The following is a 9,132-nucleotide window of genomic DNA, read 5'->3' as shown; positions in this document are numbered from 1 at the left end:
ATAGAACAAAATAAAGAAGAACCTTGGTATATGATCGAATCTGATGCTATCTCTAAAAATGACCTAGAATATTTACTATGGACGAACAATCTAAAATCTAACATCGATCTAATAAATTTAAAATCGATGATTTTAACTCAAACTTTATTAGAATGGAATATAATAAAAAAAGAATAGGTTTACATAATAAAGTCATAAAAACAGTACACATAAAAACTTTACATTACATTATTGAGGACTTTACATTGGATCAAGGTTCAATTCTAAATACTCTAACCTTCTCTGATATAATGACAAATAATGAGATCTGTCTATTCTCAGACTTGGTTGAAAGGATACAACTCTCTAATAAAGATATGTTTCAATATCTACGCATTAAAAGTTTCCTGAGAAAACACTTATTGCCTACTAGTCCTCTGAACAATTTTCTTGAGGTTATTTTTTCCCATAAAAAATTAAATAAACTTGTGATTAGATGTAATGAATTAATTAGATTAAGTAACAAAACTTTTGCACCTACAAGTCTAAAATCCTGGGAAAATGATTTAAATTTAAAAATACCTTTAAAAGAATGGAATACAGCTGCCTACCAAATAAATAAGGTAGTCCATTGTTTAAACTTAGTAGAAAATCAATATAAATTATTATATAGATGGTATTTAACCCCCAACAAATTAAATAAAATGTATCCTCATGTGGCCCCTAATTGTTGGAGATGTGGTGATCAAGATGGCTCTTTTCTACATATGTGGTGGCTTTGCAAATTAGTTTCTCCAATTTGGAAATATGCCTTTGAATTGTTTTACCAACTAACGAACATAAAAGTCGATAGGGACCCCAAGATTGCGTTGCTCCTTTTAAATATAGCACATATACCAAAAGAAAAAAGACTGCTAGTGATACACTGTCTAGCAGCTGCAAAAATAATAATAGCTAGAAATTGGAAATCTACTGAGCTGTTTCATATGGACCACTACTTATCTCAGTTGATCCATCAATTAAATATGGAAAAGGACATTAGTTGGTCTTTCGATATAACGGGTAGAACTACATGGACTTACCTTAATTGGCTAAAAAAAAGCCCAGGACATTGCGAGACAAAAATAAAAACAAAAATAAACAATTAATATAATGGAAACAATTCTCTTCTCTCCTCTGAGGTTCTCCCCCAATGATTATTTGAAATAATATATTTATATATTTATATTTGCGTCTGTCTTTATGTACACTGATTATATATTAGATTCTGAATGTTTCTAAAATAGCTGTATATTATGAATTTTCTGTCTGTATATTTTATACTTTTCTAATAAAAAAAAAAAATAAAATAAATAAATATATATTTTCTACACTGCTTTGTCATTAACTACCCCTTTTGTATTTTTGCCCCTTGTGTTATTGATGCCCCAGACAGGCCCCCTTTACTATTGTTTAATGTGTCCCTCCCACAACCTTGTGTTTTGCCCCCTTTGTGCATTTATGCCCCCAAACCTTGTGTATTGATTTATGTGAAGTCCCAGCCAACCCCTCCCTTGTGTATCCATCCCCTCACCTCTTTTGTATTGGTTAATGTGATGCCCCCACTGCCATGTGTATTACCCCCAGCCAGGGGCGTGCCTAGAGTATTTGGCACCTGGGGCGGATCCTGTATGTGGCACCCCCCCACAAAAATGCATAGGTTCTATTGTTAGGCAAACATTGACAGGGGTACAGCATAACTGTTATCATTATATACTGAGGCAGACATTGACGGGGTAGAGCATAACTGTTATCATTATATATTGAGGCAAACATTGACGGTGGTACAGCATAACTGATATTATATACTGAGGCACGCACTGACGGTGGAACAGCATAGCACCTATCACTATATACTGAGGCACGCACCAACGGTGGTACAGCATAACACCGCTATATATCGCTATATACTGAGGAAAACATAGATGGGGTACAGCATAACACCTATCACTATGTGCTGAGGCACACATTGACGGGGTACAGCATAAGACCTATCACTATATACTGAGGCAAAACACAGTGGTACAGCATAACGCCTATCACTATATACAGAGGCACACACAGTGGTACAGCATAACGCCTATCACTATATACAGAGGCACACATTGACGGTGGTACAGCATAATCCCTATCACTAAACATTGAGCCAGACATTGACAATAATGCAGCATAACCCCTATCACTATATTGATGTGGTGTAGGCCTACAACTTCAGTGTCTGGCTTAGTATATCATAGGGATGCACCGAAATCAAAATTCTGGACCGAAACGGAAAATACAGCATTCGGTTGTCCGAAACCGAAAATAACCACTCCAACCTTAAAAAAACAAAAACAAAAAAACACACTTTTATTTCAAGTAACACACCAAAATTAGACCTCTTGCTCTAACACTTCTCCTTTGCTAAAAATATTTTTTCCAAAAACATTGTGCTATTTTTTAACAGTTCTATTTTTTAAACAGTTCTATTTTTTAAACAGTTCTAGTTCTTTTGTAAAAGATAATGTTTTCAGGCAGCTGCATATTAGCCATTTGCATGTGTTCTAGCTCTGTTATCTTAGCCCAGTCTACTAGACAAACACCATGATTACTTATCATACTGCCTGTGGTAAATATATTTTCCATGAGACTTCCCCTTTAAGAATGTTCCTAGTTGTCCAAGTACACCTACCCAAAAAGATACCGTATTTCCCCATGTATAAGACGCACCCTTTTTTAAAAAAATGTGTGGTCTAAAAACTGGATGCGTCTTATACAGTGGTTGTAGATTGCAGTTACTACTACGGTAGTTTCCAGTACCTCCCTGCAGTCAAACTGCCGATTGACCCCGCCCCTTTATGACACACTGCTGACTGGCTCCACCCCTTTCCTCATAGCATCCACACGGCTCAGACAGCAACTCATCTGAGTATAAAATTAATATTTGGGCTGCTGAAAGTTAGGGGAGGTGGGGGTTAATTAAGGGGTGGTTATGGTTAATGGGGTGTTTAGGGTTAATTTAGGGGCAGTTATGGTTGATGGGGTCTTTAGGTTTAATTTAGGGGCAGTTAATGGATGGGAGTGATGAGGATGAGTATGAATTTTATGATAATACTTTTTTTTTCAAATTTCGGGCCCCAAAATTAAGGTGCGTCTTATACATGGGGAAATACGGGTAATAATACCTGATGGCAAGATAGTAAAATTAAGGTGTGTTCCAAGTTGAATGCTTATTGAAACCAAAACATTATATCTAAGTTTTTATGTGGATATGTTTCTGTAGCAACTACCTAATCACGTTATACTCAAAACTCTAGCCTTTGGCATAAAAAAACAAACGTTAAATAACCTTTGGAAATATGTACAGGGACTAGTGACAGAAATTAATAACAGAAATATCTGCCTGTACTGGGTATATCTGGAACACAAACAATACACGGGATAGTTTGACTTGACAGGGCAATGCAAAGATTTTGAAGCATTTGTGCAATAGGTACCAAAAATGTCACTTTTTGAATTATATAACTGCACCTACGTTAGATGAAAAGAAAATATATCAAGGCTGTTCTTTTTCCACTGGCATATGGTTAAAACTAATACAGGATTTGGTCAAGTCATAGAATAAAATAAAGTCCTTTGAGAGAGTAAGGGAAAATAATTGCTCATGTTAGTTTTAAAGTACGATGTTCAAGTGGAAATATTGATCCTTGAGAATTATTTGTGCGTACTGTGAAGTTTTTGACATTTGGAATTTGATCAACTTGATGAATTTTTTAGCCTATTACTACGCAGCACTCTGACATAAAAAGATCCAATAGAAACACATCCCTAATATTTAACACTTCCACAACTAAGCCGCAACAAACCATCAATACCAATGCCAATGAATGTCCCCATATGCTTATTAGAGATAATAATTTAATCTGATTTTATTTTTCATGGAATGCTTAAACACCATGTTAATAAACAACCTAATCTTCTAAATGTAACACTTTTGTAACTAAATTCAGCAATAAAACATCTTTCCTATTGCTTGGGCCATTCCCAAAAATAATTTAGAGAAATTTTGCCTCACAACTTTTGGTAGTAAAACATAGAAGGTACAGTATGTAATGTATGTAAAAACTGAAAACACTTATTAAAAGATTTGTGTATTGTTTATATTGTTTATATGTTACTCAACCTAAGGAAATAAAATTACATACCTGTTAAACAGATACTGCTGAACATACAATGCAATTCACATACTGTGTAAGTGGAACAGCACCTTCAATCCTTTAAGTGCCAACTACATATGGGATATGTGGTGGTACAATCTCATCTTTGCGGCCGTGGACTGTAACAGTGCTTTTGATTGGCAGGCTTCCCTCTATTGGATAGACATCCTGTTATACACGGAAGTCTCATGTGCATAAACAAAATGCAAGACATCTGGTAGAGGAAGAAAGAATGCTGCAAACCGGTCTGTGACTTATCTGGGTGCCAGTAAGGCCTTTGTATACTGGAAGCTGTTCAATACATTTTGATGTCACACATCCCTTATCAGGGACGGGCTGGGCCGGGGGGCAGGGGGGCAATTGCCCCCCAGGCTGCCCGAAATCTAATCTAAACGGCCGCTGGGTGCTGATGCCGCCGGCCGACGCTACTTTAATACTTTTTTAAAAATAGTATTAAAGCAGCACCGGCCCGCGGCATCAGCACCCAGCGGCCGTAAGCGATGGCCGCCAAGTGATGGGAGCAGTGTGAGGGGTGAAAGCTCCGCCCCCTCGCACTCACCTTTCACCCCTCATGCTGCTCCATCACTAGGCGGCCATCAGATTGTTGGAAATCGAATCTAAACGGCCGCTGGGTGCTGATGCTGCCGGCCGGCGCTACTTTAATACTTTATTCATTTATTTTTAATATGGCAAGCCGATCCGGCATATTAAATAAATAAAAAAAAGGATTAAAGTAGCTCCGGCCGGTGGCATCAGCACCCAGCGGCCGTTTAGATAAGTTTCCCAGCAGTCTGATGGCCGCATAGTGATGGGAGCAGCGTGAGGGGTGAAAGGTGAGTGCGAGGGGGCGGAGCCACTTCACTTGACTTGCCCCCCAGGCCTTAGGCTGCCAGCCCTCCCCTGTCCCTTATCCATGTCAACTCCCCATAAGTACAAAAAACAAACAAAACATATATATATATATATATATATATCATATATATATTATTCATTTTGGACAACAAGAATGCCCCAGTCTATTATTTTCTGTTGTATAGTTTTATGCAATAAATAATAACCAAATATCATGTGCAGTGTGACATAATACACAATCCAAATTTAGGTTACCCCAGTTCCCTCAGGTTAATGGTGAAGAAATGTAGAAAGAGGTCATCCCTGGACTGACATTGGCATGATAATGGGTGGTCAGCGTAGATTGCATTATATAATCCTGTTTTACTGTATATTATTTGATGTTAGGATGCCAGCTCAGAGATTCCCTGAAATCGATCCACAGATTTTAAACCACTGGTCAAATTGAAACCATATGTACATCAAACCCAAACATAGGCACTGAAAATGAAAAGAAAAGTAAATGCAGAACAGTTATATAAGAATGAAATAAATTCTGTAAAAGTCTTTCAAAACTTGTAGACAAAACACTCCGGAACTTCTAAGAGGAACTTCAAGAAACAAAGAGATATGTCATACTCCAAAAATTCACCTGATATCAAGAAGCACAGGAATTTTAAAAGTAATGCAACTAGTCTAAATGCCAGCAGAATGCTTTAGGGTTGCTGGAATATCTACCTCCCCATGTTGTTACCTTCTCCCGACACACCCACTGCTCATCTAGTAGTTTGGGGCCTGTTCCCAGCTACCATGGCTGAAGCAAGTGACAAGATCGGCCAGATGGGAGCCTTTGAGCAATTTTTATGTAGCATTTCTTACAGTAAGAACAAGAACTAAATTTGAGGGTCATAAGTTTAGGTCCAAAATGAGAAGGTTTAATGTTAATGAGAAGGTAGTGGATACATGGAATAGCCTTTTCACTATGGGACAGCCAGAGGCTACGGCTGGCAAGGGAGAAAAGGAGGCGTTTTGCCCCTGGGCTGCTTTGAATTAAAGATTCACTATGTAAAGCCTTTTCACGTGATCTACATGGAGCATTTACATCATAGCTGGATCTTCTCTGTGCTCCATGTATGCATTTTCTAATCATTATTTTTCTTAAAAAGTGTTTTGGACAGGGCTGGATAGTGTTACCAGATAGATAGGTATATAATACCCTGGCCACAAGACAAGATCCAGGACAATATCAGGCCCAGTATTTTTCTGCAGTAGAAGCGTTGTTGAAGTGATAAGAATACAAAAAAATGTAGGATGTATCCACATGTTCTCATCTCACACAGCAATTCACATTTGATAATGTTTACAAAATTTACAAGAAAAACAAAATCCCTTGAACAGAATATAATATTTCCCTCTGCATTTTTGATGTTATTCCCTCCTGGTGAAGAACTGGAGAAAGACTTTGATAAATGACTGTTACTTTTTCTTCTTTTTCCAATATCACAAGGTACATTAAAAGTCCATTAAAGTTGAAACATTTATCCAAATAAAACTTTTTGTGACATTTCTATTTTTCTTTGCTTCATTTAAAATGTTAATGAATTTTTAAATTGATGCTTGCTAGGCATGCATAGAACAGAACTGCAGAATATGCAGTCTATGCAGCTATATGCCCTCTTCCATCAAAACTATATCTATAAAGACTATTGCATATAAATCAATTTCTCTGACAATTAACACCCCGGTAATAAAGTAATTATGATTACATTCCCAAGAACATTCATATTTAATGAGCCCTAATAGTGCATTGTTAAAAGTTCCCATATAGGGAATTTATCAAGGAATTAATCAAACTGGAAAAATAGAAGAAATATCAACATTATTCATACCATGTATAAAGTTAAATTTAAATATATATATATATATATATATATATACACACACACACACACATATACAGTATATACAACCATTCAAAAGTTTGCAGTCACTTATACATTTCCTTGTTTTTCAAAGAAAAGCAAGTTTAAGTTGAAAAGGCAGTCTGTATTTATGTTAGATCAATACAATATTAATAGGTGGGTGGCCAAAGAATAAGATCAAACAATGCAGCAGGGGTTAAACAAATGTATAAAAGACGCAAACAAAAAAAGATAAACCTCACGCAAAGATGACCAACAAACCCATGAAACACCAATGTGCTAATAGTAAAATAATGTGAACTTACTTGGGTATAAAATTTAACAGATCCAATAATAGATGATTAGAAAGCGGCAGTCCATAGATCTGAGATACAAAATGCTGGGGGAAGCATTCGCCGTAGAGTGGTGGAAATCGCTCTGTCTTCAGCAATAGAGTCAGCTACACAAGCTGGGAAGTGCCAAAATGGAACCAACGCGTTTCGTCACAGAACGGACTTCATCAGGGTAATGTGCCGGTTCCTATGAGGATGCACTTATATACAAAGTATGGAGTCATGAGACATAAAAAACAAATATATAGATAAACAAATGATTAATAAAAATGGATAAATATGAAATCCATAATAATAATGAAATGAATATAATGATGATAATATTAATTACAATAAATATAAAAATGATGAATACAGATAAATGAAATAAAAAAATAAATTAAATAAGACCCAGTATGTAAATAATATAAATGGATAAATAAACAAAATTGCTAAAAATAATGTTTTCTAAAGTTTTATAAAAGTTCTTTATAGAAAAGCTTTAAGCGGAAAATCTTTATTAAAACCTAATGGGCAGGGCCGGCCCTACCATGGAGCAGAGTGGGGCAATTGCTCCAGGCGGCACTTTTGAAGGGGTGGCACTTTACCGCCCCAAGCCCTTTTTTTTTTTTTTTAAAGCGGAAGAGAGAGAGGGCGCCGAGTGGTTTTCGCTTACCAAGTTGTCAGTACCCACTCGGCACCCCTCTCTCTCCTCTGCGAGCCCTCTAGCTTGGTCTCATTTCCGGCGCTCAGCATTACAAGCCGGCACCGAGACCAGGCAGGGAGACTCGCCGCAGGACTGCTGAAAAGTAAGTACAACGGGGGTGATAGGGTAGATAATAGGGAGCGGCAGCAGAGGAAGGGTAAATAATGGGGGGGCGGCATTTTAAACTTCGCCCCAGGCGGCATTATGTCTTGGGCCGGCCCTGCTAATGGGGAAGGGTTTTGATCTTATAGACCCAAAATGTTTCTCTTTGCAAAAGTCTATTGGTACTATCACCCCTTTTCCACGTAGAATGTATAGATTCAATCCATGTAAATGTAAAATTTTGGAGATCTCCTTGAGAACAGGTGTTAAAATGTAATGGAACTTGATGGTCATTTTTTTCATTAAAATAAGATTCATATGTTCCAAATTTCTTACTTTTAATGGTCTAGTAGTTCCTCCTATATATTGAATACCACAGCCACATGAAATTGTATAGACAACATGTGTGGTGTTACAGTTTATAAATGTTTTAATCGGGAATGTGCCACCAGAGATATGAGAGGTGAAAGATTTTTGTACGCCTTACAATTGGTACACTGATAAAAGTCTTTTGGTTTGGGTCCCAACCAGGTCATAGGGCGTTTTTCTAAAATAAATGGGAAGCTGGGGGCAATCAGGTAATTGGTTTTAGAAGCTCTCCTGAAAATAATTTGGGGTTTATCAGGTAAACCTAGTCCCAAGATGGGATCTGCTGCAAGTATACCCCAATACTTGTTCAATATAGATCTAATTTTTCAAGCCTCAATATTACATGGAGTGAAAAAAGAAAAGTGAAAATCCATGTTCTGGATTTCAGAAACTCTGGGTTCTCAATTTTAATGAGATCATCCTCTATGTAATTTTTGTCCTTAAAACATTGTCTCTAAAAAATGTATAGTGTTGGCATGAAACTGGAAGGTGAGAGCAATGTTTTTGTCATTACAGTTCAGATAAGATTTAAAAAGTTCCAATTCTGTTTCTGAACCCATCCAAACAAAGATAATGTCATCAATGTAGCACCGCCATAGGACCAAATTCGCTCCAAATGGGAGGACATCTTCTCCCTTTTCCTGCAATCAGGGAAGAGGGTCTGCATGGAGGTTCTG

This window comes from Spea bombifrons, chromosome 5 (genome assembly GCF_027358695.1).
Source record: "Spea bombifrons isolate aSpeBom1 chromosome 5, aSpeBom1.2.pri, whole genome shotgun sequence".
NCBI lineage: Eukaryota > Metazoa > Chordata > Amphibia > Anura > Pelobatidae > Spea > Spea bombifrons.
The sequence above is the reverse complement of the archived record's forward strand: the minus strand, read 5'-3'. Positions refer to the sequence as shown.